The sequence below is a fragment of the Phacochoerus africanus genome, chromosome 9, assembly GCF_016906955.1.
Source record: "Phacochoerus africanus isolate WHEZ1 chromosome 9, ROS_Pafr_v1, whole genome shotgun sequence".
NCBI classification, from domain to species: Eukaryota; Metazoa; Chordata; class Mammalia; order Artiodactyla; family Suidae; genus Phacochoerus; species Phacochoerus africanus.
Window position 1 is genome coordinate 853,018 of NC_062552.1, and position 20,470 is coordinate 873,487.

The 20,470-nt window shown below is 59.1% G+C and overlaps 1 long non-coding RNA gene across 1 annotated transcript in view; it reads right to left on the reverse strand.

Moving 5' to 3' along the window:
• LOC125135767 (uncharacterized) overlaps nt 1-19,983 on the reverse strand; it is a 38,578-nt gene extending 18,595 nt beyond the window's left edge. The window contains exons 1-2 of the long non-coding RNA XR_007137046.1: nt 19,857-19,983; nt 19,301-19,513 (exon numbers count right to left, since the gene is read on the reverse strand). This is a non-coding gene — a long non-coding RNA (uncharacterized LOC125135767). The remainder of the gene's footprint in view (nt 1-19,300; nt 19,514-19,856) is intronic.
• Between the last annotated feature and the right edge of the window lie 487 nt (nt 19,984-20,470).

The following is a 20,470-nucleotide window of genomic DNA, read 5'->3' on the forward strand; positions in this document are numbered from 1 at the left end:
TGGCCGACTAATGGCAGCAACTTAAGTAAACAGAGCCCGTTGACAGCCACCAGCTAGGGTCCCTGACCAGCTAGGGTCCCTGACCAGCTAGTGTCCCTGACCAGCCAGTGGTGTCCCTGACCAGCTAGTGGTGTCCCTGACCAGCTGGGGTCCCTGACCAGCACCATGGAGACCCTCCAGGGAAACTGATGACCACGGGAAAGTAACCAGATCCCAGGGGTCTTGCTCAGCTCTCAGTGATTTTCTTGTTTTAAGGTTCAGTTATGAGGGCCCCTGAGCTGTCAGATCCCAAGACAGAAAGCAGAACAGGGGCTGCGGGGAGGGAGGAGTTAGTGAGGAGGGGGAGCACGGCGCTTCTGCAAGATGAAAGGTCCTGGAGCTCCTCGCCCAGCAAAGTGAAAATACTCGACACCCGAACTGCGCACTTGCAGTGAAGATGCTCATTTCACACCCCATGTATTTTGTCATTCTCCCCCCCACCAAAAAAAAGAGGAAAAATGAAGAACTGAGGAGTTCCCGTCGTGGCTCAACAGAAACAAACCCAAACAATATCCACGAGGAGGCAGGGCGATCCCTGGCCTCACTCAGTGGGTTAAGGATCCGGCATTGCCATGAGCTGTGGTGTAGGTTGCAGACGCGGCTCAGATCCCATCTTTCTGTGGCTGTGGTGGAGGCTGGCAGCTGTAGCTCTGATTCAACCCCTAGCCTGGGAACTTTTACATGCCGAAGGTGTGGCCCTAAAAAGACAAAAAAAAAAGAAAGAAAAAGGAAAAGAAAAAAAAAAGAGTTAAATTAGTTGCTAAAATTTATTTCATTTCATGTATTTGTTTTTTTTTTTTTGCTTTTTTGGGCCACACCGTGGCATACTACACCACAGCCGCATCAATTCGGGATCACATCCGCGTCTGCAACCTACACCACAGCTCACAGCAACGCTGCCGGATCCCTAATCCACTGAGTGAGGCCAGGGATTGAACCCACGTCCTCATGGACACTAGTCAGGTTCATTCACCACTGAACCATAACATGAACTCCTAAAATTTAGAAGTTAAGACATCATGCTTATAAATCTAGGTTTTCCTCCCAGAACAGGAAGACTGGCTGCCCCAGCACTTGAGCCCAAAGGCCTCTGCCCATCACAGTGCCGCGCCTGCCCAGCCGAAGCATCTGGGTTTCAGAACTTTGTTGGAGCAGATGGAATGTACTCTACACACTTGACCCAGAGCAATTAAGATGCACAGTTTTAAATACACTTCAGACTCCCATGAGAAACAGCTTTAAAATCACTCTTAGCTTTGCTTAACAAACACGCTGGGCAAAAAGCAGACACAGTCCAGTGGGGGCTGCACCAGACAGCCGCACTCTCAGCCAGGCTCCTGCGTTACCGCTGCGGCCCAGGCCGGGTGCCCTTCCTGCTTCTGCAGACCCAGGAGGGACAGGGCCCTGTACTCCTTCCAGGACACAGCCTCCCGGAATGGGGACAGGGGGCCACCTCAGAGGGCCCTTTGGAGGGCCAGCCCACCGGGGCCACCTTTGGGGAAGTCCTGGGGGTGGGCCTGTCCCTGGGCTCGTCGCCCCATCAATCACACGCTACTGGGCTGCCGCGCAGGGTGACAGCCGACTGGGGCCACCAGCCCTGTCCCCACCGGGAGTAGCTGCGCACAGTCACCCGTCTCGGGGGTCCAGTGGGACGGCTGCCCCGGACAGTGCAGCACGTGCAGGGCCCAGGGACAGTCACGAGTCCCGCATGAGGAAGAACATCCGAGAACGGGCTCCTAAGGGAGGGCTACGCGGTGGTGACACTGCTGCCATCAAGGCGCTTGGCAGGCCCCGAACCCGGGGTTATTCTTCCGCGTCGTGGTCCTTGAAGTATAAGAAGGACACGGGACACACAGCCTCGGGCGCCGTCTGCATCAGGACAGCTGGGGAGACACAGCAGTGACTCCTGAGGCAAAGCAGGGAACATCCCGGAGCCGAGGGGCGGGGTCTGGACGGCCGCCATCGACAGTGACACCAACTCCAGAGGAGAAGCCACGCGTGGGCGCAGAGCGACCCGACTTTAAAGCCACCCTGCGGAGTGCCCATCGTGGCGCAGCAGAAACGAATCCAACCAGGAACCACGAGGTTGCAGGGTCGATCCCTGGCCTCGCTCAGTGGGTTAAGCATCCAGCGTTGCCGGGAGCTGTGGTGGAGGCCGGCGGCTGCAGCTCCGATTCGACCCCTGGCCTGGGAACCTCCGTGTGCCGCGGGTGTGGCCCTAGAAAGAAAATAAATAAATAAATAAATGCCACCCTGGGATGCCTTTCCTCATTTATATCCTACCACTTTCCTGGAAAGTCCTGCTTTTAGGGAGCTCGGGGGAAGCACGAGAGGAGAAGGGTGAGCCGTGCAGGGGGCGGGAGGCTGGCAAGCCCCACTCTACGTTCTCAAGGAGGAGACCCAGCACCCAGTTTCCTGCATTTCTTTGCTGGAATTTACTACTCACCCAAGCACAGCAGATAACTGAGTGGGCAGTCCACCGTCTCTCCGAAAACAAGAGGCCATGTGTCCAAAATTCCGCCCTTTCAAAAGCCGCCCATCCAGCAAATTGTGACGAGTTCCTCCAACCTCGGCAACTGTCTCGGACCCAGTAAATCCTGCTGTTGTCACAGAAGATCAGGGTTCTTCCCCCTTCTGCTGTGCGCTTCCCCAGACCATACTTGCAGGGACGAATTAGCCAGACTCTGACCACAGCTCTTTCCACAAAGCCTCGGCCTGACGAATTTAAGCCACGTGGCCTTTGCAGGGCAAACATCGTGCAGATCCCCGGCAGGACGGTGAGACCCCTGGGGGTGTGCCCGCGGCGTTCTCGCTGATACTCGGCCTCACTGACCGTTTATGAGCTGTTTGCACAGGTGGCTGGGGAAGCTCCCCATCCCCCAGGTTCTGGTGGAATCTTCCAGCAACTCCCCACGGCTGCGGCCAAGTCACGACCCTCCCAGGTTCTGAAAATGAGTCCCTCTAGGGTTTCTGCTCTAAGACTTTAATTTGCAGGAGGCACGGAAAGGAGATCAGACAATATCTTGGAAGAAAAGGCACAAGAGAAACGACCGCTAGGGACAGCAGGCAGCTCTGCCCCCGCGACCTGAGGGAGAGGCACCCTCTTTGCTCTGACATCAGAAGTCAGCTTTCCGGTTCCCAGGGAGAGGCTACAGCGGGACCTGGCGCCCACGGTGGGCAAAGGGAACCTGCCCTGAACTGCGTCTCCCCCGTGCCAGGCATGCCCTCCCCTGGGAAGAGGGCACCTCCTCACCACATGAAAGGCCCCGGGAGAGGCCGCACTCCTCTTACTTAACTTCTGCTGCTGGGACAGGTACAGAGACACAACGGGAGGCGACGTGGGAAAGCAAAGACTCTGCGGAAGGCCCAGGTACCCCGCCGGACAGCCGCGGCCTTGTGAACACATGAGGTAACAGTCACAGAAAGGGTTTTTGAAACCTGATGATACACCGGGTGTGGACAGCGGCCAGACACCGCGCTGAACAAGGCCGTCTTTATTCTGCAATCGGTTGCAGCCCTTCGTCCTGGCTCTAAGGCGACCGCAGACACCTGGGGCACCCCGAGTTCAGAGGGACCTCGGGACGTCGGACGGCAGCCAGGAAGGAGCCGCGGGCTGCGTTACAGGCTGCGATGGGCCGGTCTGCAGCAGGAAGCCCGGTGTCAGCACAGGGGCGGTGGGGCCGAGGCCAGGGCGACGGGAAAAGAGCCCTGTGCCCCCGTGAGGGCTTCCGTTCTCCCCAGAGCAGACCACACCCCAGCTCTCGGCCAAGAAGCCAACAACCGACGCAAAACCTGCAGATCCAGGGACCGCGGCCGCTGGCCTGTGGGGCCGGGGTTAGCATCCACAGTCAGAGACGCAGTCCCCCTGAGGTCACGGACGGTGACGAGCCAGGTGGAGTGGAGCCCAGGGTCTGCACGGGCCTCTGCCCCTCCTCCCGCCCAGCCCCTCCCCTACAGATCCCGTGTCTGTCCTCTGAACCCGTCCTTCCCGGAAGGGCACGTCCTCTAAATCTAATTTTTAAAAATCCCAGAGGCAAGAAGAAACGGGAGAGCTACAGGCCCTTTTGTATCGTGGAAACCGGTGGCGGAAGCTCCTGGGCCAGGGACTGAATCTGCGCCACAGCGCCAACCTACACCGTAACCACAACAATGCCAGATCCTTAACTCCCTGTGCTGGGCGAGGGATCAAGCCCAAGCCTCAGCAGCAACCCAAGCCACTACAGACAACGCTGGGTCCTTAACCCATGGTGCAACAGCGGGAACTCCCATTTCAATTCTTAAAAGGGGATTTTTCTGGAACTAGGCAAGAAATTCTAAAGTCCATATAAAAAAAAAAAAAAAGGAAAGAAAGCCAAGAAAATTCTGAGACCAAAAATGAGGGAATTATCGGTAGTTTTCTTGGATGTGACAATGACATGATGCTCCTGTGAGAAAACATCCTCCTTCCAGGAGGTGCATGCAGACACACGGCGGGCACCGTGCACGTGTACACACAGGCTCACACACATCTCTGCCTGTGCCAACACACGCGCACACACACACAGCCAGGGCAAAGGCGGCAACTGCAGTCAACCGTTGAATTTAGGGGCAGATATGCAGGTGATCACTGCACTTTTCTTCTGATTATTTGTTCGTAATAAAAAGTTGAAAAACGTGTACCATAAACAAAGTCAAAAGACAAATAACAAGCTGGGAAAAACCACTTGCAACTCATCTCCTCGACAGGGTTAGTCTTCTTCATAAACAACGTCTATAAACCAAGGTGAAAACGCCTAATCATCAGACGGAAACGTGGGCAGAGACAGAAACTGCTCATGAAGAAAGAGGAAACGTGAAAAAAGGTTCAATATCCTTCAAAAGAAATTTAAACTAAAACTGCACTGAGGGGTTCCCATTGTGGGGCAGTGGAGACGAATCCAACTAGGAACCATGAGGTTGCGGGTTCGATCCCTGGCCTCGCTAAGTGGGTTAAGGATCTGGCAGCGTCACCGTGAGCTGTGCGCGCGCAGCTCGGATCCCGTGTCGCTGTGGCTGTGGTGTAGGCCAGCAGGTGTAGCTGCGACTGGATCCCGAGCTTGGGAACCTCCATACGCCGTGGGTGCAGCCCTAAAAAGACAAAAAAAAAAAGAAAGAAAAAAAGCTGCACTGAGATAGCACATCTCACTTATTATCACGCGGGCAACACCCCTGCGGCCCGGCAGGTTCCAAGTCGACCCACTGACTCGATCTGTACAGAAGCAGTAACAACACGAGTGCCCTCTGCGTGGGGTTAAGCAGCCTCTGCGCGCTGCCCCCGTGGAACAGCAGGCAGCCCTGGAAGAGCAGCTCCCTGGGCACTAAGCAGAGACGGGCAGGACACGATACCCAGTGAAGGACGGACGGGTTTGTTTACAGGCCCGCAATGTGGAGGGACAGGCCGGGAGTTCCCATCATGGTGCAGTGTAAACAAATCCAACAAGTATCCGCGAGGATGCGGGTTCGATCCCCGGCCTCGCTCAGTGGGGTAAGGATCTGGCATTGCCAAGGGCTGTGGTGTAGGTGGCAGACGCGGCTCGGATCCCGCGTTGCTATGGCTCTGGCGTAGGCCGGTGGTTACAGCTCCAATTCAATCCCTAGCCTGGGAACCTCCATACGCCGCGGGTGTGGCCCTAAAAGGCAAACAAAAGAAAAAAAAAAAAAGAGAGCAGGCCTTTCGCATCTCCCCTGCTCCGCACACACAACCAAACCAGTCAAAGGAGTCACCCTGGGGCTGGGCTGGGGACAGGCGCCCACAGCCTGGGTGGAGGGAGACTCAGCCTTGGCCTTTTCATGTTTTCCTTCTACTTAAACCACCCCGTGGATTCCCACTCAAACCACACATTTAATTTAAAAGAAAAAAGCCCCCAAACCTCGAGAACTTCTGATTTTTGGATGAAGGTTTCCTAACTGTTGGTGAGAATATTTATGTCTAGTTTTTGCTTTTCGTTTTCTTCTTAGGGCCACACCCACAGCATATGGAGGTTCCCAGGCGAGGGGTCAAATCAGAGCTACAGCTATCGGCCTCCACCACAGGCACAGCCACAGCCACAGCCACGCGGGATCCGAGCCGCCTCTGCGACCTACACCACAGCTCACGGCAACGATGCCAGATCCTTACCCCACGGAGCGAGGCCAGGGATCGAACCTGCAACCTAATGGATTGAGCCACGATGGAAACTCCTGGTGAGATTATTTCGAAGATGATTCTATGAACTGTCTGCTGAGCACCTGACACACACCCAACCTTCTTGGTGGCCTGTGTCAACTCCTCTGAGCTGTGCTCACCTGGGGAGCCTGGCCCATGTGGAGAACGAACCTCAACAATTAAAATAAGACCAAACACCCCTTTCTTCAGTGACTAGAAACATGGAACTGCCCTAAATTACCGTTCGCCCTGCCCTCAGCTCGGCCTGTGCAGACATGGCCAGCCTTGCCAGGGCCTCCGGGCACTGAGCATGATGGCAAGTGCCAGTCCCCTTCCAGGCTGGCCGCCGTTCAGGAAGGGCGGGGAGAGGCTGCTCTCGGCAGCTCCAGCCCAAACACCAGCCCGGAACACGTCCCCACCCTCCGGAGCCACCCAGGTGCCAGGAGGCCACACAGACTGTTCCCTTGTCGCTGCGCCAGGGAGCAGTGGCGGGTGAGATGCCCGCACTCCATGCAGGGAACCAGGCCCGAGCGAAGCCCCCTCGCCCAGCAGCCACCTGTTCGGCGGGAAGCCCGCGTGTTCGCAGCCCATTGCTCGGCGGCTCCTAGGCTGCCCCGAGGCCCGGGGGACGGGCTCAGGCGGCCCCGCCCGGCACCCCCGCGGCTCCCCTGCCGGGAAGGCAGCTGTCACGAGAAGCACACACAGCCTGTGGGGCCCAGACGGGGGAGGAGGTGCTTCTCCGGGCCGCCTGCAGGAGGGCCCCCGCTCGGGCCACCAGGAAAGCAGACCCTCACCCGGCGGCCGCGGACAGTCGGCGTCGCCCTGCTCGGGCCAGCAGACCAGGCCCCCGCCCGATCGGCGCCCCCAGGGCCGGGCCTACTGGGCAGACGCCCGCGGGCACAGCCTGGCGCCCCAGGAACAAGGCCTCCTTCATCTTTCTTCCTGAGAGCTTTGGCCTCCCATCCGCTACGGGAGCTTCTCCCTTCCTTTTTCCAGCCGAGGATGGACACCCGTCCAGGTACAAGAGCCCCTGAGCCCGGGAGGCCGACACCACGTGGCCACACAGCCACGCACCAACGGAGAATGAAAACGTTCACGTCAATAAAGGAACGTAAGATCTCAACAATTGTAAAATACTATAAAAAAGCATCCAGAGTGGCAACGTACTTAAACACCAAAAATCAGAGACGGGTGTCGGCCAAGTCAGGCGATGTCTGGGTACCAGACGGCGCCTCTCGGGCGGGAGCTGAGCTGCAGGAAGCGCCCTCCCAGGCCAGCGCCCACATTGCCGGGGCTCGCGGGGTCCGGCCAGGCCAGCCTATTTTTTCCAGAAAACGGGAGAGCAGCTGCTGCTGCCTCAAGCTACCGACCCGCAGCTTCAGACCCAAAGAAGCCAGGCCGCCAGCTTCGCTCCGGCCACGGCGTCGGCCCCTGCGTGACCGTGGTCGCCCCGGGACGGAAACAGATAAAGGGCTGCCAAGGTCAGGACAGGGAGAGACCCCCGCCCCGCGCCCTGGAGGAAGCGCAGGCCTCGGAGACGGACGCGGGGACCCCGTCCACCCCACGCGATGGCGCAGCCAAGGCCCTTTCTGCCTCGCCTTTCACACGCCTCGTCTGGAGGCAGCGAGCGAGTCTGGGCTTCAAAATCTCCAAGTCCTGACGCCCGGACCAAGCAGGGGCCTCGGGTGACCTGGTGGTTCCAGGTTCTCGTCGGCCAGACCGAGCGGGTGGGTGTGGGGACTGTGCAGCCTGTGTCAGGGGGTGGTGTGTGCATGTGTGTGTGTGGTCTGTGAATGCGTGTAATATTGTGTGTGTGTGTGAGTATGCGTTCGTGTCGGGCGTGTGGTGTGTGTGTGTGTAGTATTTGTGTGTGCGTGTGTGACGTGTGAGTGTGCGCTCATGTCAGGTGTGTGGGTGTGAGAGGGAGACAGAGGGAGCAGCTCCTGTGTGCCTGGCTCACATTCTGAGTTACTGGGGAATTGAAGCCAAAGGATTCAGAGGAAGAATTTCTTTTTTCATTGACTCAATCGAGGCTTAATAGCTCTGGCAGAAACTTTGCAAAAAATTTACCTTTGGGCAGACATGGCCCAGCCCCAGACCAGAGGTTTCAGCCCCAAAGAATTTGGCAGAAAGTCACGAGCAAGTGAGTCAAGTAGCTGAGATGTGGCCGCCCTTCGATCCGACCAGCCGTCCTGCTCCTGTGGGCGCTGGAGGCCACGCCCGCAGCCTCTCTGGGCACGGTCCCCACGCTGGGCAGCGGTGGCCAAGGGGCACAACTCACCTGGCATCGGGGGGTTCAGGAATGAGTCCTTGGAAAGTACTTGGGAGCTGGTATCAACCAAGTTTATGGAACCAGCACGCAGCGCAGACATCACAGAAAAGTCCACCCACCTGCTCTAAAGCCTCCTTCACGGGGAACTGTCCACACTCAGAACACGTGAAATCTTTCCCATGAAACTCATCCACACAGGAGCTCCCGCTGTGGCGCAGTGGGTTCAGAATCTGACTTCAGCGGCTCGGGTCACTGCAGAGGCGCAGGCTTGATCCACAGCTGAGGGCAGTGGGTTAAGGATCAGGCGTTGCCACAGCTGCAGCTTGGCTCCAATCCCGCCCAGCAACTTCCAAGTGCTGCAGGTACGGCAATAAACACACACACGCACACACACAAGTGCATCTGTCGTTAGACTCTCAGTACAAGTGTGTCATGTTCCAGAACACCTGAGAATACACAACGCGAAACGGAGAAGTGCAGCCCCCTTCCAGACTCGTGGCCCCCAAATCCTGTGCCTGATCCTCCAGATAAAGCCCCAAAACACCTGCCACTTGACACATCTGACAACGGACTCGTCACCACCCACTTTGCCTGTGTCATTAGATTCCCAAATGACGAGGAAAAACCCTTCTGAAAACTGAGTGTATAAGCATGAGCTCAGACCTACTGTTTGCTGGGTCACCAAGTCACTTCTTTACAGAGCATCGGATGGGAGCCAGGCTCTGAGGACACAGGCGAACACCAGGCCAAAGCTGCCTGTGACAGTGACAACGGGAAACAGAAGCCACTTTTCCTCCACTCCTGCCACGTGCCAGATGCTGGCCTTTCACATACTCCCCAACAGTTACAGTCAATTCCATCCAAAAACTCTGTCCCAGACACTGCCGGCAATATCAGCCGCTGTTCAGGGCACACCTGGGCTCAGACGACGCAGCTGGGAGCCGGGGACCTGTTACTGTTTCATCCTAAGTGCAGGAGCCTCTTTCCCTGGGACAGGAACTAATCTCACTCACACTGTGCCCCGTACCTGCCACAGCGCCTGGCCTGTGACAGGTGTTGAATGAGAACGTTGGGTGCTTTTCTTCTGTGCAGAGGGGACGGATGCCAAGCCTTGAGGGGAAGAGGGGGCAGTCTCCCCGGAAAGCCCACTTCGGGGCAACGCTTTAGAGCCTCGGTCGTCATCTGGTTACCCAAGTGACACGGGCTCATGAGAAATGCAGAGCGGAAGAAAGCCACAGCATCTCAACACCCGAGGTGCCATCAGTCACCTGTGCTCTGTGGGGTTCAGAGAGCAGGAGCGGCCAGGGCCCCAAATCCCTGGGTTTGGAAACTGAGGTTGGCCTGGCCATTGATCCCTTGGCAGCAAGACCAAAGGGAGCCCCTGCGGCCGCTCTCCTCTCCTGGCAGGTCCAGGCCCTTCCTCTCCATGCTGGCGCCCATCTGTGGTGCTCAACAAATGTGCCTGCAAAACCAGGGCACCTCCATCCCACTGCCCAAGCAGCAGGAACCACCATCCCCAACTGGGGAGGGGGCACCCTGTCCAGCCTCCACTGCAGTGTCTCCCAAGAGGGAACCCAGAGAACAGCGGTCTGGAAGAGAATTCCATGGTCGGCTCTGTGTGGGACACACGACGCACCTCATGGGATTTCAAAATGTGCGTTAGCAGCTAAAGGCTCTGAGAAGGCCTGCAGAGGAGACTCGAGCTTGACTCTGCTCAGAATTGCCCACGTGGACCCAGCTGCATAACCAGATGACTAGTGTTCTGTGCGATCCACGGGGGGCTGGTATCCATGGGGGACAGTTCCAGCATCTCACTCTGGAGAAGCGACCTACACGCCATCCTCATGGTGAGAGCGTGGAAGAAAGATACCGGAAAGGGATCCTTCACTGGAAGCGCTTGTTTCCCAGCACAGCTCCAAGACCCAAAAGGAGAGAACTCGCTGCTCCTGCTGCACCGAGGGCCTCACATGCAACAGCCGCACGCCAGCCCCCCTGGTTCTTTGGGACTCGCCAACACCCCGCCCCTGGTGACGGCAGACATGGCTACGCCAGGGCCAGTCACAGCCGGAAATGCAAGGGCTTGAGAAGCAACTTCCTGACCGAGCAGAAACAAGACGGGAAAGGGGGTGACACCTTCGGGGGAGGAGAGTGAAGAGCTGGGTTCAAAATCCGGGCCTGCACAGAGGCAGCTAAGTCTAAACGCGAAGCATCTCTGCTTTGACATATGAGTTACGACCCCAAGTTAAATCACGAAATACTAATCACCCAGAAGCAGCAGATTTTAAAAATGCACGTTGTGTGTGTCTGTGTAACAATTTTTTAAACATTTTTGCTTTGTCTTCATCAAAAAAAGCACAAAAAGCCAGATGAGGGCACGAAAATGACTGTCTGCCAAGAAAGAAACTGCTGGCAGCGCGGGATGACCCGCCCCTGGGTTCCTCGCAGCTGCTTGGTGGCCCCTAAACCCTCGTCCCAGAGGAGAAGCGCTCGCTGGGGACCCGCCCGTCCGAGTCGCCCGCCCGGTCGCCTGGCGCTCCTGCTGCGGGTCCCCGGCCATCGTCCCAGAGGGCGGGGCCGAGAAAGGGCCGCGTGCGAAGCGGCCACTCGAAGGTGACCCAACACTCCTGCTGAAAAACGCACCCGGGTCCCGAGCTCCACGCACTTCGAGGCGCCCGGAGGCTTGGCGGCGTCGGGCCTTCATGGACCCCCTGAGAAGCGGGCGGACGCCCTTCCTGGCTCCGTTCGGGAGGACGAGGGTCCGTGGCCCAAGAGCCGGTGGAGACGAGAGCAAGAAGCGCGGGTCCCAGCAGACGGAGGGAGCCGCAGCCGAGGACGACAATGACCTTTGTGTTCTCCTTCCAGAACCAACGAGGCACTTGCCTGGGCTCATAAAAGGCCTTTTACGTAACGCCCCTCAGGCAAGGCCCGGGCGGGAGCGTCTGCGGGGAGGCAAGCACGTTCCCGGGGCGCGGATACCCTCGTGCCACGGCCTCCTGCCCCACAGACGCGCCCGCGCCCCGCCCCGCCCGGGATCAGGCCTGCGGCCGCCGCGAGGTGGCCCTGCGCGGGCCCAGCGGGGCGCCTCCTGAGCGGCCGACCCTCCGTGTGCCCTGGTCATCGCGTCACTCAGGCCACTGCGCCTCTGTCCTCGCCACCTCGGATACGGAAGGCAGCGCGGGACTTAGAAATGAAAACTCAGCGCGTCCTGAAGCCCTCCTCTCACGGGAGACAGCGAGGCCGTCGCATCCTCCTCCGTCCAGGGAGCTGCTCCCCCTGACCCCTGGCCGCCCAGCAGGAGGAAAGCACCCCCACCAGAGCCCTTTCCAGGGGCAAAGCAGTGGGGGGGGGGGCAGGGCGGGAGCAGAGAAGCACCACCGCCCGTGCTGTGCCCGGGGAACCGGTGTCCAGCAAAGACGGAACTCCCGTCCCCAGAGCAGTCCTTCTGACGGTCGTGAACAGGGCAGCTGCTCAGATCCGTCCTCACTCATGTTAACACCATGAATGAGCATCAGCATTAATCACCATGTTAGGGAGTCCCCGTCGTGGCGCAGCGAAAAGGAACCCGACTAGGAACCATGAGGTTGCGGGTTCGATCCCTGGCCCCCCTTAGAGGGTTAAGGATCCCGCGTTGCCGTGAGCTGTGGTGTAGGTTGCAGATGTGGCTCGGATCTGGCGTTACTATGGTCGTGGTGTAGGCCGGTGGCAACAGCTCCGATTAGACCCCTAGCCTGGGAACCTCTATATGCCGCAGGTGCGGCCCCCAAAGACAAATAAATAAATAAGTAAACAAGTAAATAAAAATCACTAAACGTGTTACTTACATTAGCTGACATGGCCACGCACAGCTCCTTGTAGGTGCGGTTTCTCCAAGGAAGGCCTGGGCTTTTAGGGGACACATCCAAGTCCTCAGCTGCCCAGATGGCGAGAAAATATCAGCCCCTGGGTTGGAGGGACCCCCCGAGGAAGACCCACCAGCTCGTTCCCGGGCTGGCCTGGGGGGGGGCCCTTGCTGGCCCGTGGCCCCCCGGGCTGGGTCGTTTGCTGGTGCCCCAGACCCACCCTGAACGAGAAGGGCAGCACGGCACGGGTGCGACGATGACCGCCCCCTGCCCTCTCTGATGCCCAGTGTGGTGAGGCCTTACCTGGGCAAAGGTCCCTGCCATTAGATGCCTGGGCTCGGGCAGGTGTGGGGGGCTCATGTGCAGCTCTTCACTTGCCACACACACCTTTCTCTAACACAAGTGGACCCAGGTCTGTCCCCAGGGCCACCTGCCCCTCCCCATCTCCTGCCCCCTCCGCCCACGACACAGACCAGCCGGTTTGAGCGAGGGGCTTCTTCAAGGAGCGGCCCAGGGCTTTTGACACCCGTCTAGGAAAAGGGGAGCAGAAGGGCGGGAGGCAGTGCTGGGTGGCTCGCCACACACTTTGAACCCTTCCCTCCTTGGCTGCTTCTCACAGGTACTTTTGGATTCGTAGGAGCACGGACCAAAGCAGAAAGCGGGGGGATTCCAGCCCATGTGCGGCTTTTCTGCGCACCCTACGGAAACAGACCCACCAAAACAGACCGACTTGAATTCAGGTGCTCCTTCTCCCGGCGAGCTGGAGTCGGGGTAAGGACCCAGCAATAACGATGCCTAGAGGTTCAGGCCCTTGACCCACAAAGACTGAGCTTGACACCTGGCCCTGCCCCATGGGGAGTCCCTGCTGCACTCTCCCCTCTCGCCGCGCGATGGCGCCAGAGCTCCACCTGGCCCGGCGGCCGCTGGGCGGGGGGGCGGGGGGAGGCCCGCCTGGAACGCGATCCTCCGCCGCCAGGAAGGAGTTAAGACCCTGGGCCCCGGCCTCGATCCTTGAAAACCCTTACCAACTAAATTTGCACCAAGTCAGTACAAAACAGGGAACCAACCTTTAATTTTTAACGGCAGACCAAGCACCAGTTATTGAACTGCGTGTCTAAACCAAGCGGACTCGGGGCTCTTTAAGGATCCCTCTTCCCTCGATGCCGAAGGGGCAGCAGAGCCGGGGGCTGCCGTGGGGCAAGCTTCTGGGTCCTCGGCTCCCCTGGCCTCCGAACCTCTCTCTGTCTCAGGCTGACATCATGCAGACCCCTGGCTCTTCTTCCCCTGGAAACAGCAGCGGGGACGCTCTAAGCTCCCCCAGCCCCAGCCCCGAGTCTTCCCAAACCCCCTCTCCCTGGGAATCCAGAGCCATTTGCCCTGGAGCCTCCCAGGCAGGGACACACACACACACACACACCCCAGCCCAGAAAAACCAGAACAGCCCACAAGCTGTCCGCCCTCCCCCCAGCCCCTCTCCCTGCTGGGCACCCAGCACCCCTTCCCACACGCCCCCCACAAGCTCAGAGAGAAGTCGAGGGAATCAATGCTGCCGACGCCACCTCTCCACCCCGCCTGTCTTCACGGGAACTCGCAGCCCCTTCCATCGTGAATCAGCAAATGTTATATAATCGCTCTCCCATTTTAAAGGTGAGATAACATCAGGGCAGAGGGAGATAAGGAGCTTTCCTGAAACCTGATGCCCCTGCGGTGCCGGAGCAGCTGGCCCCCCCCCCCCAGGGCTCTGCCCGTGTTCCTCTCTTCCTCTCACCAAATCACTCGGCCATTCACACCTCTCCTTCCCCGGGGACGCCCATCCCCTCTCCCCACACCTCCCAGGAGGCCCCACACTGGTTCCGGGGCCTTTCTAGGCGGGCGGTCGCCAGCGGGAGGACTTTCTGAGAAGCTCCTCTCCGTGTGGTTGTATTTAGCTCAAGTCCCAAACAATGCTTTTTCCAGACTGCATTTCCCCACTTCCTAATTTAAAACCCTATGTGATCACACCTCAAAGAAATGTTTAGATGGAAGGAAACAGCCCCCGCCCTGCCCACCACGTCCGTTCTGCAGGTTCTCTGCAGGGTCCATCCGTGGCTTGGCTGCTTCATGGCGGCACGGCCCACCTGGCAGGACCTTCCGCGATCCCAAGAAGGGGACGGCCTCCCTCACCGGCATGCAGGTGACGCTTCCAAAGGTTTTGCTCTTGCACTGTTGACACCATCCTCGCGCTGGACGGCCCACACCCACGGCACAGACGGTGTCACTGACGTGTGCTTTCTGCCGGATATCTACTGCCAGACAGAAAGGGCTTTCCCTAACTTCCCAGCTCTCCCGGGGCCCCAGGGTAGCGCACCCCCTCCAGAGCTCAGGGAGACAATCCACTCACGACCCTCCAGCCAGACGGCCCTCGGGGTGCTCTTCACGCACAGCCTCGGCCTGGAACCCACATCAGCGTGTGCAGCAGTTGGGGCCGAACCCTGCAAGCCCAGCGGCGTGAACTGCAAGTTCAGAAACCCAGGGGCTCTTTCCTTTGCGATTTATAGTCATAAGAACCACCACTCTTTCGCTTCCTGTATTTACAGCTGACTTTTTCAAAGACATTCCAAAGGCTCTCCACTGAGATCATTTTATAAAAATCTCTCTTTTAAGTTAAAAGAGACACGCATTCTCGCCTTTGAAAACAGAGTACACTGAGGCACAGGTCAGCACGGGCACCGGCCCTCGCCCGGCTGGAGCTGCTGGGCCCTGCAGCGAGAGGCCGCCAGGCCAGCGGGTCCCTTGGGTCCACTCCACGGCGAGGCCTGCACTTCAGGCCGGGAAGGCTCAGCCCTCCGGCAGACGCTGCTCGCCGCCGCTTTGTTCCATTGAAGCAACTGGGAGACGTTACTTTTTCCCACAGGCATCCTGCCTGCACTGCATCATGTATATTATTCTGGATCCACTTCAAAAAGAAAAATGGCCTTTCATGGTGTGTGCCCAATGCGGGCAGAAAGTGGACCGGGCGGACACACGATTCCACACTGAGATGGAAACTATTCACGGAGCAGGCCCACGCCCGACGCGGGAGAGGGCGAGGGCGCAGCCAGCAGAGCGCGCTGGGGCAACCCTCCCCAGCCCCTGCCCCACCCAGTGGACCCCCGTCCGCCAGGCAGGCCGCAGGCACCTGCCCTCAGCAGATGGCCCGCCTTTCACAGGGCAGGAAGCCTCCAGGAGCTTCCCAGGGTCGGTGCCCACCACCTCTGTCAGGCGTGAACACCGACTCCCAGCCCGCGTCTGGCCGGGCGGCTGCGTGGCGAGCCCCCTGCCCTGGGGATTCTATTCTGCTCCAGAAAGAGGCTGGTTCTTCACTGCACTCGGCTCCCCAACATCCGGTTCCCGGGGGCCTCCCCCCTCCATCCGGGCCTCCCATCACCTCCGCTCCCCCCCCACACACCCCGGCCCCTTCCCACAATCCCCTTGCTGGAGAAAAATGGATGCTATAGAAGCGATTTGCACTGAATTGTTAGCGTTCACGTATCTTTTAAAGAGGCAACAGGAGGAGGCATGCTTGGACAAAAATGCCCTACCCCTCCCACAAAAGAAAAAATTCCAGCCCCCCCCCCACCCCCCCGCATCTCCAGCACAGCCGGCTCCCTCCGCACCGCAGCCCTCCTGCTCCTGACAGAGGCGCCATCACCCGCTCCTCAAAACGCGGGGCCTCCGAGTCTCTTTTACGACCACACTTCCATTCTCTCCTGCCACGCCCCACCTCCAACAAATCTCAAATTTTATTTTATTTTATTTGGTCTTTTTGCTATTTCTTTGGGCCGCTTCTGCGGCATATGGAGGTTCCCAGGCCAGGGGTCGAATCGGAGCTGCAGCCACCGGCCTACGCCAGAGCCACAGCAACGCGGGATCCGAGCCGCGTCTGCAACCTACACCACAGCTCACGGCAACGCCGGATCCTTCACCCACTGAGCAAGGGCAGGGACCGAACCCGCAACCTCATGGTTCCCAGTCGGATTCGTTAACCACTGCGCCACGACGGGAACTCCTCAAATTTTAAACATAATATTTTTTATGGGCACGCCCTCGGCTTATGGAAGTTCCTGGGCCAGGGACAGAATCCCAGCTGCCACCGCCACCTACGCCACAGCTGTGGCAATGCCAGATGATCCTTTAACAGACTGCACTGGGCTGGGAACTGAACCCACACTTCCCCATTGGCCTGAGCCCCTAGGGTCAGGTTCTTAACCCACTGTGCCACAGTGGGAACTGCCTAAATAGAATATTAAGTGGCCAGAAATGGGAACGTCTTCTGAGGAATTCAATCCATCGAGACACATACGTGAGTGAACTCTTCAAAATTCAAACTTTTCCTAAGAGAAAGAACAAGCTGTACATCCATTATCTTCTTTTTCTGCCTCACGTGGTTTAATTGAATAGCCGTGCCACTGCTGGACAAGCAGATCCAGGCACAGCAGAGAAATCTGTTTCTAAAGGGACGTTACCAAGAGCTTCGCATCTGGCACTTGGCCTGTATTTAACATCACCCGGATTGCTTGGGGATGCGTTCTGGGTTCGAAACACCTAAGAGGAAAATGTTTGGCACCATTGGGAAATAGGGCACAATGGTCCCCGTATGAGATTTACAACAGGCTGTCAACACCATGCGATAACCGAATCTCCCTGACACCGGCGAAGCCACAGCAGTGTCGTCAGGAGAGCCGACGTACCCACAGCGAAAGGAGGAGAGAGAGAGAAAACCTTGCTTGTCGTCCTTCATCTGATGCACAGTCGAGGAAGGTTCAAATCGTGCCAAGCGAAGGAGAAACGCGAGAGATTTTTCAAAAGTCACGTTAAAGCAAAAGGAAATGGGGTGGCCACCCCCGGCCCCGTCTCCACGGACACCCCAAGAGGCCTCGAGAACAAAGCTCCGCCGTCCAGGTGGGCGCCCATTCCAGAAAAAACAGGTGACGCCGCTGACGACAGTGACGTGTGCTAGAAAACGAGCCTCTTCCCGTGGACGGTGGCCCCCATGAACGACGCTGGACAACACGTGTGGCTCTGCTGGCCTGAAAGGGAGGCGGGTGGGGCCCGTCTGTTTCCCTCTTATGTAAAGGCCCTGGCAGCTTCTGCCAAGGCGTTTTCCCAGTGACAAGTCGGCCTGCCTTTGGATGGGTCCTTCCTAAAACAAATACACCAAACAAATCACCTTTGAGAGCAAGTACTCACGCAGGCAAACAATGGAAACGACTGTGGGGTGTTTCTTGTGGCGGCACCAGGCACCGCCGAGAATTCCCACACCGGGCAACGCGGCTCGGCCTGTGTAACTGGCTCGGCTCCCAGGGGCCAGCGACTCTTCCCTGGCAAGTAACCAACATCCCCCCTCTGGGCCGTGAGAGGGCCTCTCCCCAACCCAGCACGGGGTGGGTGTGTGTGTGTGTCTGTGTGTGTGTGTGTGTCGTCTGCTCTAGAGAAGACCTAAGCAGAAAAACAAACGACGGTGACGAGCACACTCAAATAAAAGCAGGACGTGTCCCGGGCCCATCCTGGCCCCTTATAAAGCGTAACTTAACCTTATCTAATCTGGGCCTGTTTCACCATCCGAATACCTGATAATGTAAACCTTTGTGCTACGGGAGCGGGAGAGGCCCGGGCAGGCGGCGGTGCGGCCCCTCCGGGCCTGGCTGCTGCTGCTGCGGGCGGAGGACCCGCCGGCCGGCGGGTGGCAGGTGAGAAAGTGATGGGCGGCCGGGGCCAGCGGGGCAGCGTGGCTGCGGGCGCGCTTCCTCTCCCATCTGTTCAGGAAGGGCGTCAGCGAGACAGACTAAACACAGGCCCTGGTGCGGGCTATGTGGGAGCCTGTGCGGACGCGGCGGCCCGGCCTTTAAAAGGACCTTCCTCCACACAGCAGGGGCAGGCAGGGCGGCCAGACGCCCACGCTGGCTGGTCTTGAAGAGACGCGGGACGGGCCCAGACGGTCGCCACCGCCACCGGCGGGGCTGGGGTCCCCAGGGAGTCTGGCCCACCGCACCCACGGCCTGCGGTGGCCCCCAGCCGAGGGGCCGCACCCCCAGGGCCCGAGCCTCCTGACCCTTCCTGGAGACACAGGAAGTCCTGGGCACCAGCTCGCTGCTGCCCTGTTCCCTGGCCCACCAGGGCCCCTGCTGGGAGAGGCCCAAGCAAGGCCGTGCCCCGCCCCCGCCCCCAGGCCCAGCTGAGGTCCGGGCCTCCGGCTCCATCTCCCTCCCTCGCAGCCTTGGGTCAGTCAGTCTCGGGCCCAGGCCTAGTCGCAGCCGGGCAGAGGAGGGCCTCCTTCCCGCCCCTCCATTCATCGCCCCCCTCCCCAGCTCTCCTCCCCCCGCGCCCACTCCACCTGCTTCGCCAAAGGTCACGGTGGACACCAGCTCCGAGGCGGGACTGAGGCCGAGCAGCCAAGGAGACAGCGAGGCACTGCGACTCCTGACTTCTGGGCGGGAGCGCGGGCTCAGCCACCTCAGAAGCAGGTGGTCTGAGCCTCGGTGTCCCTCTCTGGGACACGACAGCCAGCCAGTGCCCTCCCAGGTCCCTGAGGCAGCCAGGCCTGAAACCCCGGTGCTCTGTCCCTCCCCGGCCCCTTCCCCTGAGCCTGGGAGGCCTGAGGTGGAAGTGCTATGGGTCCCAGCAGCCCCTAAGCTGTCCTAGCCTGCAAGGCCCAAGGGCAGGTCACGGAGGGAGGGGCCGGGCAGGCATCTTGGCCTCCATTTGCGTGGTTCTAGAACCTCCCTGGGGACGGCCAAAGGGAGGGCAGGAGAGCAGTGAGACGGCGCTCGGGGCCAGAGCAAATGCACGGACAGGCCTCCATCGGAGCCCAGGACGGGGCGTGGACACGCCAGCCCCGCACACGGCCTTGACATTGAGGCGGATGGCCGTTCTCCCCGCGGTCGTCAGTAATGACCGTCCCAGGCATGTCCAGCCCGGGGTGAGGCGCCAGCTGCTGGAATAACACGGAGCAACGAGACCTCCACCTACTTGCTAAGTGGCTTAGTCCACGGATCATCCGTCTGAAACGCACTTTAACATCCGAAACCATCGAGAGGAGGCTGGCCGCCCGTGGCATTCAGTCGTTTCAGGTCTTCTTCTGGGGGCTCGGGAGCACCGCACCCCAAAGGGCATCTCAGAGGGACGCTGCAAGGGACGCGTGTGTGATCTCGGCAAGGTGCTCTCTCTAGGCGCAGCTTCCTCCTGTGTGAGAGGCAGAAAGCAGCCCCCACGTCAGGGGCCGGCCAGAACTACGTGGAAAGATGACTCTCAGCCCTGGGCAGGGTGACCGTCCCTCAGGGCCCTCCTTCCAGACAGGCCCACGTTCCGCGTTGTCCGCGCGAGGCCTGCGGGAGGAGGAGGCAAGCGTGGGGACTGGAGAGCCCTGCTCGGTCCAGCCAGGGTCTGTGACCCCAAGCAAAGGGGACCTGGCAAGGGAAGGTTCAGGGTTTGTCGGCGGCCCTAACTGAGAGTTTAACGGAGTCAACGACCGGCCTTAGAAAATAGAGCATGTGTCTCTTTTCCGTTCATATTTATTTCTACTTACGACTCTGCGGGAACGTCCCTCTGTTCACCACAGTCTATCTTTTCATACGTCGTTGCTTCCAAACTAAAGAGCTCGAACCCGAACGCGTTCCCCTCCCGCGCCAGAGTCCCGCCCACGCGTGTCTGCGTCGGGAGGGGCCGGAGAGGCTGCGCATGCGCGCCGTGAGGGTCTGGGGGGCACGCACGGGGGCGGGGGGGGGGGACCGCGCGCCCTTCTCGCCGTTTTCCAGACCAGCTCTTTGGACGTTCAGTTTTTCATAGTTAAGACTAAGGAGCGGTTGAAAAACAGAGTCCTTTTTCCGGGAAACCAGTGGTCTTCTTTTGCGACTTGTATTGGCAAACCTGGCTGCCCGGGAATATATTCCTTGGCATCTCCCAGGATGTAATTCACTTGGTGAGGCGGCCCTGCTTCTTCTGAAACGTGCACATCAATTAAAGGAGCCGCTAGGAAGGAATGGAGCGGTGGCTGCAAGCCTCGTGCCAGGTCACCTGGGGTCCCAGGAACAAAAGCGCCCAGGCCTGTGCCTGGGAGACTGGGCCAGTCCCTCCAAGGGGCCTCCCCACCGACTCTTCCCGCCGGGGCCCTGGGTAGGTTGCGAAAGCCCGAAGCCAGGC